The sequence below is a fragment of the Prenolepis imparis genome, unplaced genomic scaffold (assembly GCF_030444845.1).
Source record: "Prenolepis imparis isolate NDT839.2.m4 unplaced genomic scaffold, iyPreImpa1.0 SCAF_12, whole genome shotgun sequence".
NCBI classification, from domain to species: domain Eukaryota; kingdom Metazoa; phylum Arthropoda; class Insecta; order Hymenoptera; family Formicidae; genus Prenolepis; species Prenolepis imparis.
This window is the reverse complement of record NW_028141170.1, coordinates 4479719-4505118: the sequence shown is the minus strand read 5'-3', so window position 1 is coordinate 4505118 and position 25400 is coordinate 4479719. Positions and strand designations below refer to the sequence as shown.

Genomic DNA, 25400 nt, shown 5'->3' with positions numbered 1-25400 from the left:
AGATATCCGTTCCTTTTACTCTTTCTCTCTTGTTACCGGGTTAGAGAGGATCTTTGCCGCTGAAGGGACCCTCGACAGATAGGTTTCGACAAACTGCATGAGTTAATAAGTGATGAATACATCTGTTTCGAATATTTTCCTTTTCACGCTCTTTTTTTGACATTTATATTGAAGAATCGTTTCGTGATTTTTATTCCCGAAAACAGTTTATTCCCCGTATGATACATACTTATATATTAGAGTAAACAATATATACACATAACTTTAAATATTTATTTTTAAATAAAGTGAAAACTGGATTGCGTACACAACGCAAAAATTGGCAGAAATATTTTTATTAAAAATATTTGTTATAGAAAAAATTGTGCTTTAGACACAAACTATCCGAAACTATCAAAAAATATTTACAATGTTGAGTGAGCTTACTCTTCAAAGTTTTCAGCAAGTTTGTCTAACCTACGGCAAGAGAAATGCAGACAAGCAAACAATCGCGCTTGTAAACTTTTCGAATATTTTAATTCCTTTCTTGTGCACAGTTTATAAATATCAATGTCTGTAGTAAATATTAATGTTTCACCGATATTATTTTCTGTGTGAAAAAAACAATCTTTGGAGAACTCACTAATTCAACATTAATCGAAAGTTATATATAATTTAATTTAGAATAATATATATTTAGAAATAATATCAGAGAAGAATAGAAATTTCTAATTGTACATATATGTGTGTAAGCAAAATGGACGAGATTTATTTTGATCTCTACAATCACGCATCATATCGATATTTCACTTCGTTTATTTTGTCACGATTGAACCAATTTTATCTTAAATTACGTTGATATTTCGATGGCCAATAGGAATCTATTTTTGATTGTATGCTTCACGCGATTGTGTAATGCGAAATTTTAATTACTTTTAATAAATTATAAAATCCAATTTTAATTACTAATTTCAAATATATTGCACGAATATATTTCTGAAAGTAGAAATTTATTATCGGCAATAATCGTTACTTGAAACGTCACGGTTGCAATTATGGTTTTTCCCGATGAAACCGCTATCGATAAGTTCACGTTCAACGCGGAAAAGATAGAGAAAAAGAGGAGATGTGTAATTGCGATTTTATCGCAGCGGTATAAGGTCCGTAAAACACGAAACGAGAGGAATCAAAAAAGGAAAAGGGGGAGAAGGGGGAGATATAAATATCATCGGGAAAAACAGACTTTTTCTGCGAGGGGGGATCGGTTCGATCTGCCTTCCTCGAGATCGAATGGCTTAAAGACGGCCCATTGTCTCCGGCTGTAAATCCCTTTTTGTTCGGTCACGATATTAATAATACGATATACCGGGAAAGCGCGAGTATATATCGATGCGAAAGCAATATCTTGCACCATTAATATCCAAAGGAAGGGTAGGTCTTCCTCTCCCTATTCTCCCCGTCCCCATTCGCGAGTCAAATACATTCTATTATATCTCCCACCCGGCGCTCTCGCGCGCTTATATACTTGCTGTACTCTATACTCTATACCATCCACTCGACATCTCGCTGCCTTTTGATACGCGCACCGTCACCGAACTATCTCGTCATGCCTAGCTACCGTTTCCCTCGCATTTATGCAGGCGCAGCCGTCTTTCACCAAGAAAACCTTCAAGTAGAATATAGTCTGCTGTTTAATTACGAGTATTGTAGAACGGTAACTTTGCAGCAAACGCCTCGTTAGCAATCACAATGTACCAATTTCTACAATTTAGTCAGACCTAAGAATGGCGCGAGATACTCTTAGAGAAGAAGCTGCATAAGTTCCAGCAAAAATGCTGTCTGAAGAACGATATATTTACGATATTTTTTTCGATATTTCTTGATACTAGGTAATGTTTTCAAAAGATTAAAATTACACATCATGAAATTAGTGTGCACTTTTTTTATTTCTCGCAAAATTTTTGCAGTAAAATAATCTATACTTCATATTTTTGCCTAAAAGCAAGATGCAACTGAATCATTAATTTAATTCGAAGCTCTTAGAACATAACTCGTACGTGTACACTCGTAGGCGATCAAGACCGTTCTACCGAAAATCGTTGTTGCGGTGGCTAACAGGGCCGCGGATGACGGTGGTAAGACGAGGGTTGGGAGAAGGGCAAATATTCCCCGGCCGACGAAACATCGTAGCGTTATAAAATATGCATTGCCTATTCCCCCGGTGGAGAAGGTAGAACAAAAGCAGAACGAGACCGAAACTCTCGTAAGGACCATCGCCAGCCATTTCCATATCCGCTTCCGCGAGAGAGTCCGTTGGCCGGAACGACGGTGGAAGGAAGTAGAAGGAAGAAGGAAGAGAAGTGAGTCGTACGGTACAAATTTCCGATAAGAATCCGACGACGCCGGAGGCGAAGGTGGGACTACTGAAACGGCGAGGAAATAAAATTACAAGCGGCTCCGGCGCAAGGGGAAAAAAGGCTGCTGCGCGAATAAGGTCGGTGTGCAAGGGAACCCGTTGTAATAGCAGCGACACAGAACTTCGCATCGGTAATGACCCACGTTTAAGTCGGCCATCATTTATTTAAATTCATCGCGTTTGGGACGACTACGCGGAGGGGATGTAACGATGTTTCGCCGTCCGCGAAAGTACGAAGTAGTAAAACCACGAACGGGTCAGACCGGACCAACTGGATCAAGATCCGTAACAGAAATTGATGCCAGTGGCGATAAAATAGTATGTGCGGAGAAAAAAATTAATTGAAAAGATAATTTAAAATCTAATACAATTTTTAATCAAACCTATTTTTTCTAAACATAAGAGTAATTGTTGAAATATTTCGAAAATATTAATCGTACATAGAGTATGTAAGGTATTTAAAAAGAACGATTCTTCATTTTTAATAGCGCAGAATATTTCAACATAATTGTTTAAAAAAAGAAAAGAATGAGAAAATGCATCGCGGTCAAATGTGTTATAGTGTGTGCAACGTAATGGGCAAGTATTATGGAGATAAAAAAACCACACTCTTGGAAAGTCCAAGATAATATCAACATTTTGCAGAAGCGAAATTAAGTTTTCACACTGGTTACCTAACAAGCATTAATGTAATGAATTTCCACCGCGAGATAACATACTAACGTGCCATTTTTTTTTCGTGTATATTTTAGGCAACTATAACGGTGCTCTCGAGGCGCAGCGGAAATTTTTTAATTCCGCGCCGCGCGAATTGTTATTTCGACATTTCACGAGTGCATTTGCAAAGTCGACTACGTTCATTTCCGGGGGTTTAATCCGCGGTCGATGTGCGGCCCGACCGAAAAAAAGCCCGAAACGCGAAATAAAGCCATTCGCGCAAATACTTGCGAGCGCTTGACTATCGAGCGCTCTATCTCCGTTCGTTCGAATACCCGCGATTTGCGAATCGAAATTTTCATTGGCGCGGACTGAAACATGAGCACACTTATCGCACACGCGAAGAGTGTCCTGTCGGCTTCCAAAAAATTGGCCAGCCGCCAAGCGACGTTGGCTTCGCATATGGCGATCGAAACCGAGTTAAGTTTCTTCAATTTAACTCGGAATATCGATTCTTTCCTTAACAAAAATTCGAAAATATTATTCTTCTTCAATTATTACATCTTCCGATTAAGTAGAGCAACATTTTAATATTCCATCTCGGATAACGAAGATTAAAATCTTTTAAAGTTTCGTAGAAATTTAACGAAGAGCTTACTAAATTAGTTACTACTTGCATTCTTTTATCTAGACAGAATTATTGAAAAAAATGCAAAAGAGAGAGAGAAAGAGAAGGCGCTATGATTTGAAAGATATGCTAGACTTGGAAAAGTTGAAGATTTTTTAAACAAATTTACCGACTAATTTAGTCGTTCTAAAGGATCAATTAACGCTTCTTGTTGTATTACCTCTTAAGTACTTGAGGAAACTGCCACGGGCGAGGCCCCCTTCGCCCAGGAACCTCTTCGCGAGTCTATATTATTACTTAGGCGAGCTTCCTCCTAATAGAGCCGACCGCTCGAAGGAGAATGGCGTCGTCTTCTTGCTAGGGAGACGTTCTAGTTCCATTGTTCTTCGAAGAAAGAACATTTGACGTCTCTCGCAGAAGGAACAGAATGATTTAATTCTGAGATATATACCATGTATACACCGGAGGGTTCGTTTATTACCGATATAAATCTCATTGTTGCTTCAAATAACGATTTATTGCTATAAGATAACGAAGAAAATTTACAAGGGCGATATTCATCAAAAAAATTGTTTTCTTGAAATATTATTTCAGTAATATTTCAATTGAAATGTATATGCATTATTTTCTCTTCTAAAAATATATATATGATTATTCGTCAAGAACTCGTACTTTAGAAAATCCGGTGATGTTAAAATTTTCTCGTTTTTTCATACCGAATCGATTCTAACACGGCTAAGTCGCGTTGCTATCTGATTTTTAAAGCAACGCTTTATGCTTACCAAAAAAATACTCTAAGCGATTCGTTCGTGTTTCCCCAATTGACTGAGATTTACGCGAATGGGCCTGCGTTCGCCGGATAAGCGTTTATCTCGGTGGATTTAAAAGGTGGATTTAATTATCGTTGAGATCCGCGAGGCCGTCTCACCCTCTCCTCTCTCCTCTGGTTATTAATTTCAATTACTGCTCGCCTTATATCTTACGTCTACCGAAACAGCCCTTTATTGTTCCTCGGTCGCGAAATAATAAATTCCGCTTTCGATATCTATCCGTCTCCGCATTTTACTGCGTTCGCGGCTCTTTCTCATCGCGTATCTGCGTAATCGTGATATTTCAGCTTGGATTTCTCAAGTATTAACCTTCTCTTATATATATATTCTTAATATATAATGCTAAAATATCAGTTAGCTTAAGATAAAAGTAACAGATAACGATGCAAACTAATTAAAAAAAAAAAAAAGAAAAGAAATATCGCATAATACACAAAATATAATATATCCGTGAACTCTGAAATCCCGAAATACACCAAGTGACTCTGTAACAATTATAAGTGAAGAGGCATAAGCTTACGAGAGAGAGATGTGGGTCATTCGAAATGAAAACTCGCATCGTCGGAAAAGCCGCGGAAAGCTCGCCTACGCTCGTGTTTCGCTTGTTGAAGTAAGTCGCGGCGCGATAACTGGTGCGCATCGTATCCTGGCATCGAATTAGCCACCACACTATGTTCCGCCTATCTCTCTCCCGAGTCTCTCCGCCGTTATATTTCTCCCTTTTATCCTCGCCGTCTTATCTACGCGCTCTATTCCCGGCCCAAGGAAACGCAGCTCGCAGATTTCGCTACTTTATATTGCCCTTCCTCGACTCCTTCCTCTGCTTATCCTCCCTTACAATGAAGATAAGGCGCCCTTGATTTCTCATTTTACATTCTCTAGGATCTAATTTCTCACATTAGCTCTAACATCCACTATCTTTGGTTTTACTATCACGGCTCATCTCCACGATACTTTATTTATGTATATTATTGCAATTGATCTCGATAATCATTTACTTCTGATAAGAATTATCATCAATATATTAAAAAAAAAAAAAAAAAATAGTTTTCTGTCAACGCAAAAGAACAGTTTAATAACCGACGATTAATTCAAAGTTTTCAATCTCCACCGTTAATTGTCGCGATATTTCTCGTGATAGTAATTAACATGCTTTTGACTACACGTCGCATCGAGAGGGGATTATTTTGGGGCAACACACGAGGACCACGTGAGAACGGATGACGCGATATCGCAAAAACCGTTTGTCATCTCTCGATGCTCGGCACCGTAACGTCGATCTCGTCAATCACGCGGCCGGGACCCTTTCCCCGTTCGGAAAAATAGGCAAAGAGGAGCACAGAATTTCCGAATCTGAAGGGAAAAGTTTGGCAGGGGCCCCCATCGCGCTCGTCACAAGTGGCGGCATCGTGACTCGCACGCATACATTTACCATTTTTCAAGATTGACGTGCTCATCGCGCCCCCGCTTTATCGCGAAAACGTCGGTCAGGAATTGTAAGCGTTGCATTTTGGATGCACTCGGTTTTTCGAGACGATAAGGAGAAGAAGGGAGAGCATAGAGAGACGGACGATAGCGCGCATCTTCTTCTTCTTTTTTATATCTTTCTTTCAATTTAATATATTAATTTTTAATACATCGCATTCTCGACTTGTTTAACTTTAAAAGTAAATTTTTAGAAAATTTAATTATCCTATAGAATATAGCATAGTAAACGTTATTACTCAAAATACTTAAGTTTGAATTTTCAGTAGTACAGCTTTAATATATGCTGACACACAGTTCTAATATATTACTATATATAATATTTATTTTATATTCTGGTGCACCCCATGTGTCTTTTAAATGTAAGATATATTAATAATTATTTTCTCACAACCAATTAAGACTTGTGGAATTATAAAAAACTTGCGTTATATAACATAAATGTAATTTCACATTTAAATTGATAATTTTTTATCTTGTGTATACTAATGAAGCCTTTAAATGCAAATTAGTTTACATGACATATGGATACACATTATTATCCTTATCGATAGAAATGAATCGAGTGTATTAGCCAAGATTAAAAGATATATACGTATATATACGTATATACATTTATTCGTCCATGCAACATATACATCCATGTAGCGATCTTAATTCACGATATGGCGCTTCCTCGTGTCATTCCGCGCTATATATTTTTCTCCTCTCGTCCCGAGAGAGGGTTTTGCCCTGGGATAACAATAAACGCTCCTTCCCTCTGTTCACAGTTTACGAGATATCACACAGAGAGACGAGATCGATCGAGCCCGGCGCCAGAAGGACGCGACGCGGATCAAACGAACCGAAGGACGAGGGTCGACCGCGTGCTTTAATCCTGGCTGCTGGTGCTTTCACCCTGGGTCCGTGTAAAGATCGCTGATCATCCCTCGAATGGATGGACGATCCTGCACGCGACTTAAGGCGTCGAGACGCGACATCGTAAAGGCTATATCGTAAATGGCGAATGCATCGTTACAGTGCGTCAATTTTATGTTGCCGGTTTTGAAACTCTCAACCCTTCACAGTCCTCGGTACTGAGGTGAGTAGTTCAGTAGATTTATTGTAACAATTAATGTATATACTTCTTCGAATATAAAAAAATGAATGATTATAATTAATGAATTACATAAAACGATATAAAGCTATATATGTATTGTAGTATTTTTATATTATCAGAATATTCAAAAATACTTTTTTAGTCAAAAGAATTTTTTTTGCTTTTAACCGATTGTTCAATTTTAACAAAAAGAAGAGGGGGCTCCCTTCTCCCTCTCTCTTTTGATATTCGAATGAAAGATCGAACTCGTATAACGAGTGCTATCGAATGTCTCCCCGCCGGCGGTATTTTTTTTCAAACAGCTTGACGAAGTACAACACGAAATTGAAATGGACATATTGCAACCGTACTGTCCTAAATCACGCGTTATATCTCCGGGCGGAGGTTATACACGCTCGAATAAAAAGGAGCGCGGATTTCGTTAGTGGTGGGGAAAAAAAAAAGAGTCTAAATCTCTACGCGTGAGATATTCCGTACATAGCCCGACGGAATAAAATCCGATGCGCTTTGTGTAATTTATTTTATTGCGCGTGTGTATGTGTGCGCATCCGTATCCGCGCGCAAACGTATCCAAGTTATTTATCTGCCCTGTTAGTTAAAAATTCGAATTTGATATAGACGCGATATTTTTCAATGCGGAAAGGATACCGCCGAAAATCCAGCGATCGCGCCGTAGCCGTATACTGGATACCGCAGCGCGGCCATCGATTTTTTCTTGTTTTTTTTAATTTTTTTTTGCGTGTGTGTTTTTTACCTTCCCGTAATCCTCTTACGCCGCACACGCGAATGTGCGGCGCATTAAATCACGCAGACGGCACGATATTCCCTTGTTGAGAGCGCGAGCATTACGCAGCATCGGTCGCGTGCTACGACAAAGAGAGAGAGTTCGCGATGACATATATATGTATATGCATACATCAATGGTGCACGATACATTTCGATAATCGATTTGTACTCATGCGTAACGATCCGGATTGTCAAAGCCCCGTCGTCGATGCAAGGCTCTTTCGAACAGATCATTCGTCGATCAGCGTCATGGGAAAGGGATTTCTCTGTCTTATCGAGCAAAAAATTGAAGATGAAATCTCCGCGAGTAGACTTTTTTTTCTTTGTGAACATAAATTCTGAAGTACGCACAAATGTATGTTTAAGCCTTCAAGTTTCAATCGTGTTCCCTTATTATTCGATAATTTGTAAAGAGAAAAGTATATATGTGAGATATGATGTAATATCTGTGTGTATATGTGGATATGATAGAAAACTTTTAACATTAATAGATGTGACTTTGATTCTCTTGAAAAAAGAATTATGATATATAAGAGCGATGGTCTGCCTAATTTATGCTTATATCACTAAAATGCGATTAAAAAGTAAACGTAAACGTCTGTAGATTTTTACGAGCAAAGAATATATAATATAATGTGATAAATATATACCTTCCCTTTCTCTCTCTTTCGGTTAAGTTTTAATATTTACTTAATTAGATCTATTCAATGAATATACCTAACGCGATCTCAAATTCTTGAACAACATTTTCGAATGTAGAATTAGAGTCGCTTTAACGAATATAATCCAATTTTAATTTACGCCCATCTGAGTTGCGAAAACTGGCCATTTCTTGGAGAGAAAGAAGGAAGAACATGTTACTCGTTAAGCACCTTTTCTAACCATCTACCTGGGCATCTCTACCAATCTGCAGGTTTATTTCTTTCTTTTGGCCCTCGCGGCTCCAAGGGTTAAGGGTTTCCGCAATCCGGGAACGAGGCGAGAGATCGAACCCTCGGGGCTAGAAAGATCGTCGGAAAGAATACGCTTTATCGCTCTGCTGTTCGTGAATCACGCGACTCGTTTTCCCCGTCGGAGAGAAATTCGAGGTCTCGAGCGACCAACCTACCTCTATCCACCTCTAGCTTTTTGCCCATTATACTTCTGCTGTTAATGATCCATTTCCGCTGTGAATTATTATAATATCGAATCGTGTGTCGCTCCATAACGGTCACTTAAGTTTTATCGCAATCCCTTAGTGATGCCGATCCCATTTAATGATAGCGCTAATCGCGAGAAGAGGTTAACAGGGGTTACTGGGCGACCACTGGGGGGTAAACCGCCGAGGAATTAACCGGTATTACTTAGATGGGCGTTAGTGTATATAAATTATTGTTTGCGGTTTAGCTGTTGGTTGTAAGGGAAAGTTAGCCAAGCTTATCACCGCGGCGATAAAATAATTGATACAAATAACCTACTTTATATGGATGATGAGTGAAAGAAAAATAATAGTCTACGCGCAAGACCAAGTTACAAGTTTAACAAATCATGTGTGTAATCTTCTATTCATAATCAAATTATAAATTAATTTTATCGTTATTTTCATCATCCTTCATTTTCTTACGAAGAAATCTTCTTGAGGTTTTTAAAGTTAGTTTATTAAATATTATATATGCGCAACCATTTAATCTTTTAAAGTACATCATAATATATGTCGTTGCGGTGAACGTTTCCCATCCCTCTTCCTCCCTACCAGACGGCCTTTTTAGTGTTGCAAAAAAAGCAGATTTCAACTCCTGGCGATTTTTACACGCGTACACAACGCCGCGAGCAAATGCATGCAAATTACAAACTTTAAGGCCGACAAAGCCAACCGCGCGTTCGCCATTAAATCTTGGCGCGAGAGCTGCGACGAAACTCTTCGCGAGAGCCTAAAATTTTCCGAGGAAGAAAATTGTATTAATCATAAAAGTGCATCATTAAATAGATACTAGAACCCTACAGGAAGTTCACTCATTCCCAGTTTCTTTCTTTATCTTTCTTTTTAAAGTATTTACGATCTTGAATAAAAAAGCAGCTCCTGAATCAGTTTCTATTTAAAGTCCGCAATACTTGAAGATAATTTAAATAGATTTTCCACCTAACAAAAATAAAGACGCAATACGGAAATAAGCGAGAGAGAGAGAGAGATTAATCTGATCGAGCATCTGTGAGTTTTCACGCTTGATGTTTAATCCGTGTGAAACGCTGATCGCGGGATCGATGAATCAAGAGTGCTCGCGAGTGCACCTAGGAGGGAACGCCAAGTAGCGGATAAAAACGCGGATGGGGTTCCGTTTTTAGACGAGAAGCCGCCGTTGTTGAGACGCTCAAGAGGGAGACTACAGGGAAAGGGCGGTCTGAGACCCATCAAAGCCACGAGGAGAAGCTCGGAATGTGCGCGCGTCTGTACGAACGTGCACCGCGCGCGATGTCTGTTGCATTTTCAGACATCGCTTTTACCGGAGGAATCCGAGGAGTGATATCCGATTTGGATAGCGAGGCGGGAAGGTTGCGCCCCCCGACATTCGCGATCGCGATTCGTAAACACGCGATATCGAGCGCGCGAAATACTCTGGTTAATCAGAATCCGCAAGAAAAAAATAGAGAGTATGTTCCAAATTTTATAACATTATTATATAATATTATAATAAGAATAAAAAAGACAATTTTGTCTCGTTACGAACAGCTCTCTAAATTAATAATCCGACGTTTTCTATTAAGATTTAACGTCGTCCAGCGAAGATTCGGCTGGATTTAGTCTATGTGGTTGTGGACGGATAAATATAGGACTTATCCGGAAGCAGTCGCTAAAATATATTTAATCGTGCTGGACACGTATAAATTGACGGTGGGCATTCGAGACCGCTGGTCCCGGAAGAGAGAGAGATAGAGCGACAGAACGGACGGCTCTCTATTCTTAGCGACATCCTCGCAACTTTGTCCCGCTTCGCGTCGTTCGTTGACATCCACCGTTGCGGTATCGGCTAATTTTCGGAATCTCAAATAATTAATTTGTTTGCATCTCCAAGAATTAATGACCGTCATAAAAAAAAAATTAATTGGACTTATACGCACCAAGTGCAGTCTTGTCGCGCATCATTTAAATGCATCGGTCCTAATGAGAGGGGATCAAGTCGCGTGAGATTAAACTTTAGTGCTCGGTTGCCGGCTAATAACTTCGCGTATCTCATCGTCATCAATGTATACCGCTACATAACTGAACGTATGAGAAACTTTCGCAAGCGATAGATAAACGATACCCCCGAGTACATATTATAGTCTCATTTTATATACAGAGCAAACTTCTTGACTTCTTTATACACTGCCGATTCGCGATAACAATTCCCAATGGCTCTTCTAAGTGAATTTAATCATAATTATAATTGTAATTAATTATATTGTGTGCATAATAAAATTCTCTCCCCCCTTCCTTAATTTTATTAATAATTTAAATTAAATAAATTTAGGTAGAATGTACGTTGCCAGCAAAATTAAAATCAAGGTAGATAATTTTTAAACGAAATAAATTTAATTCAAATTGTAATTCAAATTAAAATGGTGAACGCAATAAAGCTTTGCTCTTACGCGAATAAGCTTTAGATTAGGAAGAAAGCAAATCAATAATTAACTTTGTCGACATTTCGCAAAGTCCCGAAGAAGCGGAAGCGCGAGATCGATAATCGCGCCGGACGCGAGCGTCTCTGAGATGGCGTGTTCACGCGGAGACAAACGGCGAGGAAGCCACCGCGGCCTTCCTCGAGAGTCACCGATGGCCCTTCGACCGTGCGTCTATTCCTGGTATAGCCCCCGGACGTCGACACGTCCGCCTCGCGTGGTGAGACGTCTCCGTCGTATTTTCCGCCAATTAGACGCGTCGCGGCGTCCGACAGGTATATCCCGGTAGCCCGGTCGTTAGTAACCAGGCACGTCGACGTCGTCGTCGTCGTTGTTGTTGGGAAAGGGACGCGGGGGCATCGGTTTCGTCGTAAAGCTGCTCGCATGCGATGCATGTCAATTTTAAGGATATATCACTGGATCTAGACATTCGTTGTCAATTAAACAGTTGAAAAGTTTCTAAAATTATACGCGAGAATATTTTTATATTCGAGGATTTTATTGATACCGAGAATTAAAATAGTCGACATCTCTTTCTCCGATAGAAGACGGTATCTATAATTAGTATGTTGAAAGATTATTACTTAAAGAGACTAGCTCTTTATGATAAATGTTATAAAAAAGAATATTATTCATGTAATTTGTAGAATTTTCTCCCTGTACATCTTATAAAATAATTCTCTAAACATCTCTGTGTTTTAAGAGAATAATCAAACGAAAATGGATTTAAAAAATATAGTCTAACTTTATATAGCGCGCGTTTCTCTCTCTATATTTTTTAAATATTTAAATCTCTCTTTAAAGAAACAGGTTCAATTAAATTAGTAGTAACTTCACTCTCGGTTTTGGCGGTATGGTCGTGTCTTTATCCACTTCGATGCGTTTATGATGCGGCAACCGACGCGGATGTATAGCAAGCGCATCTCTTTCCTTATATACGTATATGTATGTGTATCTGTATACAGGCGTAATACAATTGCATCTCTGTCCACATATGCACCATGTGCCATGCTATTAGTGTGTATTGACTTTGTCCGGCATGGTTTGTACGTCGGTCAGAGAACCACATCACGATATATACGCATACTCGATGTATCGGGTGTTCTGAGATTCGTGGACCATAATTAATTATATAAAAACAAAAACGGAGAGAAATTTCGTAAATATGCATCACGCGGTGAAAATCATTTTTGTTTTATTATATTTATAATAAATATTAAAATATCGAAAAGCTATCACCATTAAATGTAATTTAAATATTACATCAAGTTTGCAATTTGCATTGGCTCGAATTTGTTTTTAAAACGGGATATTGTAAACTTGATTGTTGTCATAGGGATGGAGATTATACGATAGATAGATATTGTCTGATCAAGTGTGGCTACCACTACTTAAAATTATATTGTGCCTCTCTAAGGAGTGATTTATGTATAAATGCGATGAGCGTGGCATTAAAAGAAAACATTTTGCGGGAAGAATCGCATGTCATGCTGCGATGAGCGTCGCGTTATTAGTATTCGTAAAATACAAACGCTCTCGTAAATGTGTTTTATTATCGTATGTTGAGCGTCACAACCCGATTCTTATCGACGTTTAAAGCAAAATCTCGAACACTTTCGCGATGCTATAAATTGCATTTTTATATCACGATACAGGCATTGCGAATTATGACACCCTTCATTCTCACGAGGAATCGAGAAGATGACATAAAACATTTGGAATTTGGAAATCGCTTAATTTGCTTTCCTATTTTTGTTTATTATTCCACAAATTATTTTATAAAATTATTAATAACTGTATTATAATTACTTTATATATTTTTCTATAAATATATATAGATATATAATATATATAAAATTTATTATACAAAAATATTAGTTATTTCTCTTTATCTTTTAAATGACATAACAAACAAATTATCGTGCTGTTTTGGATTACATACATACATACTTAACATTTTAAATAAGAAGAAAAAACTCGCATTACTTGAATTACTTTAATTAATAAAATAAATTTTGAAAATTATAAACTCGTTTCGGCTGCAGAATACAGTTAAGAGAAAATAGACTGCAAATTTGCACTAGTTCTGCGCCCTTAAACACAACAAAGCGGCTGCAATCGACGTCAACAGCTGAGCGCGGCGTGTCGGTAAGACGCAACGCAAACGTACCGCGAGAGAGAGGCTGCGCGAGAGGGGTTTGCCTGGGAAATTCGAGCGACGTGTCACGTCTAACGTACCGTTAATGGAGGCGCTTGTTACGACGACAACACGACGAGGCCTCTCTGGCGGGCTTTCACGATGCGAAACGCGCGGCAGTGGCGGTAGCTCGATAACGCGGCTTGTCGTGGGCGGTTCCGCGGAACAGTCGCCGTCGTCCGTGAAGGCTCTTGTGCGTCTAGAACCGCTGTGAGAGAGAAACGGTCGGATTACTACCCTTGACGGGAGGGTGGTGACGGGAGGAATTATCGCTCGAGGACCGTGGACGCGATGACAGTCGACGAGAGGCCCCTTTCCACGCGACACGCGCGTGTAGTAGTCTGGCCCGACAATGTATCGGGCCCCCTGCAGCATCATCGGATTATTCAGGTCGGGACTACCGACTACTACTACTACTACTGGTATCTCTAATTGCGTGCCAACGAACACCGCGCCGGAACGTTTACCGGCAACTCGACCCGCTAATTGGAAACGCCTGTCCACCGATATCGAGATCATTCGCATGGCAGCGAGTATATTCGGTGAATTATGTCGACGAAATGTCGCATATAATGTTTCGTAACTCTTATTCGCAGGAAAGCGAACTTCTTTGGAGCAACAATGTTTCCTCGGTGATTTTCGATGTACGAGGAATTTTATAAAATATGTACTCGTATATACTTTGAACAAATTGTATTATTGTCACAATTGTAATTTCATATTTATTTATACAGCTGGTTTATATTAATCCTGTCTGTGTATGTGACAGCAATGATTTTCATTTACAATTAAATATTTTAAAATATAAATTCGAACAGAGTTGTTTCGTGACTATATTTAATTTAAATTTAACTAATTTAAATTTTACATATTTAATTTGAAACATAATATTTAGCTTTAATTACGCTTAACTTAATCTTCTTTCTATTTTCTGTTCTAGTTATTCTATAATCTAAAGAGAGAGAGAGACTGTGAATCGCTAATTACGGTTAACCCGTATTTTCGATGCAACCAGGTCTAAGGAGTGATTGAACCACAAACATAGACATCAAAGCGCAAGTCTGATTAATCTGCCATTTGCAAGCAACCTGTATAACGCCAAGGTAAATAAAATAAGTATAAAATGTTGATTTTTAATGTATAAAAAATTAGATAGCACTCGAAAATCTTTATTTAAAGATTTTATCATACTTAAATAAACATGACATAATTATTTATATAAATAATTCAAGATTTAATCATATACTTAAAAGAAATAATAATTCAGTGCACGGAATTCCAAGAATAATATTCTTAAAGCTGATTAGCGCAAAGCGCAATTAAAGTTTCTTTCTCTATACAAGTTTGTAGAAACTCTCTAGATAATTGCTAATCAGAGATAATAGTTAACAGATTAACTCGAGTAAACTCAGAGTATCACGGATAGTGTTTCCTTTCGAATCAATCCCTCGCATTGTCACATTGCGTTCAACTATTCGTGCCATTTTCTCTCGGATATTGCATTAGAGTTACATCATCGGATTACCAATTGAAGTACTTGACCTGCTCAATATGCCTAATCGTTATCACAAGTGCTCACCCGAGAAGGATGACCCTTATACATCCGATTAACGATTTAATAGACGCTTACGCGATAGTGAGAGTCATTTCTCGCCGCGTATTTAGATCGTCGAGCGCTAATCTCTTAATTGCGAATTACAGCGTGCGAATTGAAAATGGATTCGTTTGATTTTCGCGTGGACGAATTGCCATTTCTTTCTTCGAGGCAACCGTGTTATCCGAATCTAATAGTTTAGCCAACTGTGTTTCAATGCTCCCTGCACATCACGCTTTGTGACATTAAATATCTTTAATACACATTCCATTCGCAATACGGGCACTATATCTTAATGGATCGTTGAGTTACCTTATCGATGTGTCTTACGTCGACGGTTGCTCGTGCTGCCATTTATCTTTGTCGCGTATCGTCGTATCCTCGAAGAGAAATACACGGCGATGATTTCGTTACATTTGTTACAAGCAACCTCTCTAATTATCCACATGATTATGTGTCTTCCAGATATGCGTATCAGGACTTTCGACAAAGAGAATTAAAGTTTTTATCATATATTTAAAATATATACTCTTTTTTATAATATATCAATCATGTATTATATTGATATAATAATAATTACATCGGATTAATAAAATATTTTTATTAATCGTTCAAACTTGGGATACTCTTATAGAATCTTTTTTTCTCTGGGTCAATGATAATAAATTGTTCCTTCGCACATAGTTTGAAGAAGATCAAGATTTATGAATAGCTCCAAAGCCAAACTGCCCCTTTCTCACTCATCGATCATATTTCTCTAAAGCCGCTAAAAGTTGCGATCCCGCTTGCGATCGCAAAATTTCGACAAGTAACCGACACCCTTAGATCCGCGACGCGAGAGGAACTTTCGCAGTGTCACGCAGGAGCGAGGATAGGGGTAAAGGGGGAGGAAAGCTCGAAAGCTCCTCCGGAATGTGCACTCGTATACGATGAGTTCGTACGTATATCCAACGTCACTTGCAATCCCCGTTCGGCGTATAGCGGAGGCGCGTTCGCGAGAGCGGATAAACAATGACACGATAAATCTCGCCCACTTTCCGTCCCGTTTCGTTTCGTTTCGTTTCGCCGTTGCGTCGGGTTCGCGCCGGCGAGCGGTAACAGGGAGAGCACGAAGCAATTAAAAAGTGGGGTTCGCCTCAAGAGGGCTTGTTACGACCGCGCCCGCACATTTATCATCTTTCTGCCGGACCCTCGGAAGCGTTCGGCGAAATTTCCGAGAGAGGCATCCGTGCCGAACTCCCTGGGTCCACTGCGTGAATTTTCTCTCTCTCTCTCTCTCTCTCTCTCTCTCTCTCTCTCTCTCTCTCTCTCTCTCTCTCTCTCTCTCTCTCTCTCTCTTTTGCTTCCTTATAGAGGAAGCTTTGTTTCTTTCTCTCGCTTTCCCTCGAACCAGTCAGGCGAGCTTAGTTGAAAAATTTCATTGTTTCTGTTTTCTCATGGCTTCGCCCGCGGCGATAAATCGGCCCGGGCGCTTTTTCCAACGCGCTACCAGCCGAAACCGAACGAAACTTGCCAGCCAATACATTTTGTTTTTCGTAGAATATGGGTATAAATACCGTCTCTCCCTTCTCTTCTCTTCTCCGATGCCGGACAATTAAATTACCCGGCTCGAGAAATAAAAGTATCTTGGAATAAGTCTCATATGAATTTTGCTAATAAAATTTCATACAACAGAATAATTATTAGAAATATATTAATAACAAGGAAATAACACAGAACGCACTTCATTATAATACAGAATTCTAAATTTATTTTTAAAGCATGGTTACGTAAAAAAATTAATGGAATAAAATGAAATTTGACATTACGATTAAAATTAATGCTAGTAAAAAATCTACCTTCAAATTTCGCAAGAAATGTCTCCACTATTTCTTCGACAATTTTCTGGGACACCCTGTAGCGTTTTAAACCGAGGATGCGATACGTCGTGCGATTTTAGGTGAGCTCCGTAGCAACGGAAGGGTTAACGTCCGGACGATTTGACATCCTTGGAAATTCGGGCGCGATTGTCCGCCGAGGGGCAGTAACGCGTTTAATGGCAGGCGGAGTCTTGCAAGTTTGTAATAAATTCGCCTGGTCTCTGCTACGCTCTCTTCGTAGCAATTTGCATGCGTTTATGGGAACGCGCGCTCATGGGATGACACGCCAATGAATGGAGAGAGAGATGCTGCGTACAAAATTAAATTTTGCGAGACGTAAAAAATGTTGCCTCGTACCATCGGTTTTTTTTGGCTGATTGCGCGAAATCAAAAGGCACGCAGATTTTTATTTAATAAAAACGCGGGGATGGGAGAGAGGGAGATTTCGCATCAGTGATTTTCGAAGATACGCTTTCACAGAGGACGCCTCGTCGTTTGCGATTATGACTTCGATGGATTCGCCATAATATGAACAATAATTGAGAGCAAACGCGAACTCGTTTATTGCAACAACAATATACTTTTGTCACAACAATACGGAGAACGGTCCATTCACAGTGGCAACAATATAACGTTTACCACAATTACAACAATACGCTTTTGTGAACTAGAATGGCGCGAACGAACGATGACCCCGCTCATTTAATTGAAGAATACTGGATGCATGGTTACCTTCCCTTCTTTCCCCACGCTGACATGATATATAAAATGAGATTGCAAATTCAATGAGATATAGAAAAAATTATGAATGTATTGAATGATGATGTATTTGTTGCTCGAAACGCTAATGCACATTCGCGCACAACATATATGTATCTAGACCGACATCATTGTCAAACGAGTATTATAATCGCGATTTAAATTTATCCGGATTTCGATATGAATTGAATGGCACATTTAACTGAGCTTGAACAAAATCTACTTGCACATAATTGGATCATACGGTTATCGTATTATTGTCATGCGAGAAATTAAATTACATTATTAGATTACTGCAACAATACGCCTGCTTTGTATAAATATATATTAATGTTTGATTAATGACGGATCACATCGATAAACATGAATAAACGGCAAAAAAAATCACAGTATCTGCGTTTGCAAGGTAACAAAAGCCTCTTAAATGATTACGTAGGAAATTCTCCGGGAGAATTCGAATAATATATGTGAATTATTTTTTATAAAAGATGGAATCGTGTGCAAAATTAGAGTCATCGATCAGTTTTCTTGCAGCATACTTTTTTAATTCACTATTATATATCTGGAGAGAGAGAGGGAGGGAGGGAGGGGTGATAGAAAGAGAGTTGTCGCGATCCTTCGCCCATAGATATCGTGCGGTTTTACGTTCCGGATTGACGAATCGATCTTTACGTGGACAAATTGGAAGGCTTGATTGATATACGGTACGAGGACGTACGGTAAACGAAGTAACGAAACGGCGTGCACGCGGCAGAGAGCAGAAGAATACAGACAGACGAGGGTGAAGGGGGGGGGGAGGAGAGAATCTCTTATATTGCCGCTGTCAATAGCGAGAATGCGAGCGAGAGATGGACGATACATGCATACATACGGGACTTCGAGGCAGAAATTGGTTTAGTGTTTGCCTTTTTGAAGTTACACTGTCAGTTACATCTGTACGTGGACCATACTTCGGTCCTCGGTCCATGCAAGGAGAGGGATTGGAAGGTCAATTGTCAAAAACACCCCGAGAAAAACCGCCAATCAATCGCAAGGGCAGCGGATCGATGTAGCGGGTCGCGCGATGTCGAGTGCTTCGCGTGTGTGATGGATCGAAAAACACGAAAGGGTAAAAAAAAAAAAAGAAAAAAGAAAAAAGAAATATGGAAAATGAAAGAACGCAAGCGAAGAGAGAGTACGGTGTGCACATGAGAGCGTGCTCGCTTACCTATAGCTCGTTCGTTGGTTCGTTCGTTTGTATTCGCTGCATGATACAACATCGTTGCCGGATAAGAGACTTTATCAAGGTTTATTAGTTGCACGCGAAAACATGTTCTCCACTGGCCGTCGGCATGTCTGTCGCGATTACGTCTATCGCGATTATGCGAAACTGTCTAATTTTCGTGGACAACGTCTAATCATCGCGGACGACGATGATTCGATCGCGATTACCGTCTTCTGTCCAGTGTGGAGAAACGCGGTAATATAATTAGATCTAGCCTTCTTTCTGGAGGGAATTAAAATATATATAATTATAATAAATATACACACTGATCTCACTAAGAAATAAAATTTACATTTATTTCTATATAATTATATAAATTATGATATAATTATTTCGCATAGTGATACATATATATATTAATAAATATTATAATATATTTATAATATTTATATTATAATATATATTGTGTCAACAAATGAATTGAATCACTTAATAACTCGATCACTTAAAATTCTGGCTAGTCGCGCGTGCATCTATTTGCGGGCTCATCGCTTCATTTTTATTTAACGAGCGGAAATAAGTTTGTGGGATCCCATCTGTTCGTCCGTATCTCTTGGCGCGCATCTCGCGTTTATCTGACGCGAATAAATCTCGCGGTGGATCGGGGCATACGATATACACAGATGTCGCCGGAGGTGGCTTGAGATGCTCGATGGAAGCTCGCAAAAGCTCGCTCATGGCGACTACTATGATGCAGTCTGCGACGGCTATATGCGGGGACACCAATTGGCATTCATTGGCGCCAATTTATCTCCGCAGATGCGGGGCGTGGTTGAAACTTAAGCGTGCCGCTGTTCCCGCGTCCGCTTAATTGTACGCCGGTACTAATTAAGCGACGACGAGAGCTCGCCGCGAATACCCCACAGCTAGTTTCTGTCTTTTTTTTTTTCTTTCTGTTCTTTCTCGAGTATATATAACGATGTTTTCAAGTTTATTCCCACGAGAAATGCCGTGGGGTTTCTCCCTTCGCGATCGCATCAAGTATCGACAGTCGAGTTGCGAGAAATATTAATCGCGTTAGGTTAACTTTGTTTATCGCAATAATATTAATCGAAGTATATAAGCGAGAGAATCATTGGGCTCTTCAATTATTCTCGTCGTACACTTCGCGAATAAATTATTTAAATGCATTCTCGAAGCGTTGAAAACCAACCCCATTGCTCAAGTCATTAGCCGTGGCGAAATTATTTTCCTGTCTACATCGCCACGGAAGGCTGATAACTTTTAGGTAGTTGCCGCTAATCACGTATAAACGTCAAACTTCTCGGTATATTGCGATCGAACGTCTTTCGTGCGCGATGAGTGAAAATTAACCTCGCGGTTGAGGGGGCCCCCAAATTCAACTTGCGGTTGAGGCGTTGATGGCAGACATTGATTCCAAACGTATCGCGCGACGGGACCAGGTGATTCCATTTCCTCGGAATGTTTGACTATTAATATCAGATATGAGTGATCGTGGGAAATAAATCACTTTCGCGAAAGACTCATCTGATCGATTCTAAAAGGTGGGAAGAATTTTTTCAACGCATTGAGATCGATGGGTTATATTTTACTCTTCTTATATTTTATATTTATGTATATAAATATTTTTTTAAACATATAATTCACAACTTGACTTATTGGCTGATTGTTGACTTACAATCTAAGAGTGAAATTATCAAGTTTGAATTTTTATTTATTTTATTAAGCGATTTTAATATAAAAAAAATGTTATTCTCTTAATTTGATACAATGATGGTGCGCGTTTAAATGTGTAATAATTAACATGTGTGTGTGTTATTTTATTCTACACAAAAATTATTTCTAAAAGTCAAACAAAACTTGCACACGTCTCGCGAAATTGAACAGTAATAAAATAAAATTTAATTAAAGTCGGTAGAAATTTAACGTGGATGTTTCACGATGAAATTCATGCGGCGTATAATTTAAAACGTACTCTTCCATACTTCCATTTAATGTTCCGTTCTACGTTATAATTCAGCCACGGAATTTGAATATGGCGAGTTGAACTTCGGTAGATATAGAAGTTGAAGTTCGCCCACGCTGTGCGCTTCATAACGCGACGCAATAAATCAAGACCGTGAACCGCAACGACAAAAGGTCAAGTTATTAGCACTAGATTACACACACGCAGTCTATTATTATCTGCGTCTTGTGGAGCGTGAAGAAGATCGAATTCCACAACGTAACATCCATCGATACGTATACCACGATGAAAAAAGTCAACGAAAGAGAATAGTAGAGAAAGAAAGAGAGATGTTAAATTATTCATATGAGAAATCAGGATATAATCGAGTTGCTAAAGACCAATATTATTTTAATCTGTTATAATCTGTCCATTTTTTCCATTAAATTTAGTGTCCCGCGGTGTCTTACCTGCATTTTAATGTCAGAGCCATTCAAAAATTTGGAGTTTATATTTCCTCGGGGAAATTTCTGGGTTACGTGATGGTTCGTTTAATAATTTTATGAGATTTAATCATATTAAATATTTTACTAACATTAATTATCTCTAGATTTTGAAATTTTTAAAAAGTACAGCGCGCTTAAAATTACAAGTAATAATATTTTGTTATTTTTAATTGTATCCCATTAAGATAATTACATAATAATTCATTTAATATCAATAATAATTAAATAACAGTTTTTGAACTTGAAGAGATTAAAAATATGAAAATTTAATTTGAAAATGAATTGCAATTATACCTACAACGTGTTGGATATCGCAGTGGATAAATAATTTAATTCTCCAGTTGAGAAACATTGTATTCCACAGATTAATGAACAATATAAATAAAAGAAAATATTTGCGGAGGGAAAATCTGGGTACTTTGTATGTATCTTCGCGACAAACGACTGTGACTCGTTTCGACGCGAGCTAATGTGCGTTATTTGCAAACAGAAATCATCGCACAAGCAGCGGGTGATTGCAATCAGGTTCGCGAGAGAGAATGATTGTCGGCCGCCTCGATCCTATTCTTTCTCGGATAATTATTCTAATTGGATTAAGATTTATTCCGGTATGGTCGTTCGTTCGCGTTTGTTCATCTCTATCAGCGGAATATCGCCTTCGAATTGGCCGGTTCTCGTTCGGTCTATCCCTTAAACTAATTACGAGTTGGAGCCGGTTGCGCGCATCGACCCTTCTCGCTCCCTAGTTTCTTTCAGCCTCGCGTTCTGTGTCTCATTCGTGCTATTTCAACCTGCCTGTCACTCGCTGAGACACTTTCGCGGGATTATCCCATGGGAGAAGTAGCGTCGCTCGCACATATATCGCGAGATCGATTTCGCCTCGAGGCGCATTTCCTTTTCGGCGAGGTTCTGCCAATATCCGATTATTTTGCGAGAAAGTGCCTTTTAGCGGAAGAATATTTGATTCCGGAAAACGACGACCGGCCTACGGATGAATAACCTTGCATCGGAATTTTCCGTTTCGCGAGAGTGAAAGAGAGAAAAAAAAATCGTCATCGTCGTTGAAATCATGAATCGCGATTCTCCGTGGATTGCAAATAGCACGAGCAGTTCAATCATCGAAAGGTTTTAATTGCGGAATGTCAAACATGAACGGGCGATTAACCGAAATGCGAAATTGAAACCGCGACTCCGCTCTTTAATTAATTCTTCGCAGAGCGGCTTCTTTCTTCTTCTTTGCGCTATTCGTAATATTCGCGAATCCACGACTATCGATGAAATATTTCGCGCGCTCGACGACCGTGATTCTCATTCGAATGAAATGTCCCCCTCGACAAGATTCAAGATCGTTTGACCAACCGAGTTGATACTCGATTATATCATATAAGGATTGGTTTAAAAATAATAATTTTTTTCGGTGCTATTTTACTTACATGTGTTACTTTGGAATATGCATAAAAATAAAATTTTAAAGGCAATGTCTACTCCTATCTTCATTTAATTTTTCTCTCTATTCCAAAAAAATTGCAACGCTTACACATTACAACGCTTTTCTTAATTAAATTTTTCGTACGAAATTTTGCTGCGACGACTGTCATGAAGATTTGCACGACGAGCAACACGATCATCCCGTAATAGCAAACGGGAAACTATCTTGCCGTCATCGAACTCTAAGTATAGCAATCGTGTCCCCTCCTCGCATTAATTAAATCAAGCCTAGTGATTCAAGAGGGATGACCTTTCGCGGGAAAACCGTTTGGCCTCTCGTTCGTAATTCTCTCTTCGCCGGCTTCAATATTCGAATAATTGCTTTATGCACGCCTGTTGCGTGAATTTCTCATCGTATTCTAACGTCGAAAATTCGGTCAATTAGCCATTGTGAATTTTAGACGGCCTTGCTGTCATCACTCTCGAAATTAACAAGCAAAAGACATACATACATATATTTTCTATGTATCCTGCAAGATTCGTAATCTCATCAGCGTATAATTAACGTGCGTTAAATTAATTATCATTGAATTTTCACTGACCGCTAAAAATTCAAGAACTACATTATGATATCAAGATATTATTTAATTAATAAGAACGTTTCAGAAACTAAGCCAGGAAACGATATAAAGATTCGAATAAAGTATTTAATAAAAATAATACTGGTTTTTAGCGCGAGATAACAAACAACAGAGTAAATGATCCACGCGTGACAAATAAAATATTGGAGCGTAAAATTGCAAAAATTTGCGCCACGCTCTCCGCGTTAAAATTAAATAACATTTTGCATGCGCTCGGGCGTCGCGTCATCTCGATTGTATGCCTGTGCAATCGCGTAACAGGTTGGTCCGCACGATTGTGCACGTAACAGATAAGCATCATTCGAATGGCAAATACAAATGTACGAGTAATACGAAAGCGTACGCGCGTTATTTTATGCCCCTCGAATTAAACACGGTCTATTAACGGTTCGTGCGCGCGCGCCGGAAAATCATCGCGGCCACCGGAAATTCGCGCCGAAACACCGATTTTAGCGCGAAGGTTCGCCGACCTTCATTTCGCGCGGAGCATATTGTGTACTTATCGGCGGGAAATTGCACGGGGCAAAAGCGTCGCGATGCGCGATGATTTTCGCATTCGACCGCGCCGGATACAGCTGTCTTTTTATGCCGCGGTTTTTTTTTTTATATGCGTTGTTCCACTCGCGTTTTTCGTTACAAATGCCAGTCGAAAAATACGATATGAATGAGAGATGCAAATCGATAATGATTACGAAGCGAAAACGAGTTTGCACCGCAAATATCTACTTGCTTGATTGTAGTTTCCTGTATCGGACATTTGTCAGACATATCTAGACAATTGCTTATTGGAGCGGTTGATAACTGATTTGATATCGTAATTGATTCGATTAATTTTTACTATTATGAATATCATAAAAATTTGGTCAAAAAAAAAAGAAGAAATTATTTGTTTCAATAAAAGTATCGCGTTTTACTCCGATTTATCGAATTATAACTCTGTTTTTTTTATTATTAATAGATAAAAAGTTGCAAATAATTAATTTTGCCTCTCCCTCGGTCCGTCACACGACGGATTATATATCAATTCCGGGGTTAGGGGTAAAACCCTCTGGCTTACTTCGAATACATAACCGTGAAATGATTCGGCGGACTCGGTCCGCCAGGCCGCTACGATCGCAAGCACGATAAATCTTGTCCGTCAGTCGGTCAATCGATGAACCGACCGATCAACCTATCCATCTATCTAAACCCGAGCACACGCACACACGCATACATATATACATACGCGCGTATACAATCGCGTCATACAGAGCTCGTCGTCGGAAGTGATTCCAGGCCGAGCGTTCCGCGCCGACGATGTAGTTCATAAATTCCCAAATTGAAGCGAGAGGCACCCGTCGTAAAGGCCGCGGCCGCAAACGAAGACGTTAAAAATCGTAGCTTTTAGAGGGCTAAAATAAACAAGGCGGAACAAAGAAAGAGAGAGAAGGATGGGGGACAGGTTCCCCGCGGTCGGCCGCGGCCACCCGTGCGCCGCGGCGCCGACGTGGAATCGCGTGAGGATCTCCTTCGGGAGTAAACAAATCAATTCTGGCCCGGGACACGTTTATGCCTCCCCGATCGTAAATTATCATTAAGGTGATTGCCTGGGCGCGCACACACGCGTGCACGAGACGATATCGACCGGCGATCTCGCACACACGTGAGACAGGAGGATCTGTAGTGGCTTATAAATGCTGCCGACTGACCTATGCATCAGTATCTTATGTATATACGTACCTTGGATTTAC

The 25400-nt window shown here is 39.4% G+C and overlaps 2 protein-coding genes across 6 annotated transcripts in view; one reads left to right on the top strand and one right to left on the bottom strand.

Annotated features, from left to right (window-relative positions):
• Vn (membrane-bound neuregulin protein vein) overlaps positions 1 to 25400 on the bottom strand; it is a 343620-nt gene that overhangs the window by 209950 nt on the left and 108270 nt on the right. The gene's annotated exons all lie outside the window — the stretch shown is intronic.
• LOC145943885 (uncharacterized) overlaps positions 1 to 25400 on the top strand; it is a 320534-nt gene that overhangs the window by 232105 nt on the left and 63029 nt on the right. For both annotated transcript variants that reach the window (XR_014426591.1, XR_014426592.1), the window contains 2 exons: positions 6766 to 7076; positions 14654 to 14816. The gene's annotated coding sequence lies outside the window, so the exon portion shown is untranslated. The remainder of the gene's footprint in view (positions 1 to 6765; positions 7077 to 14653; positions 14817 to 25400) is intronic.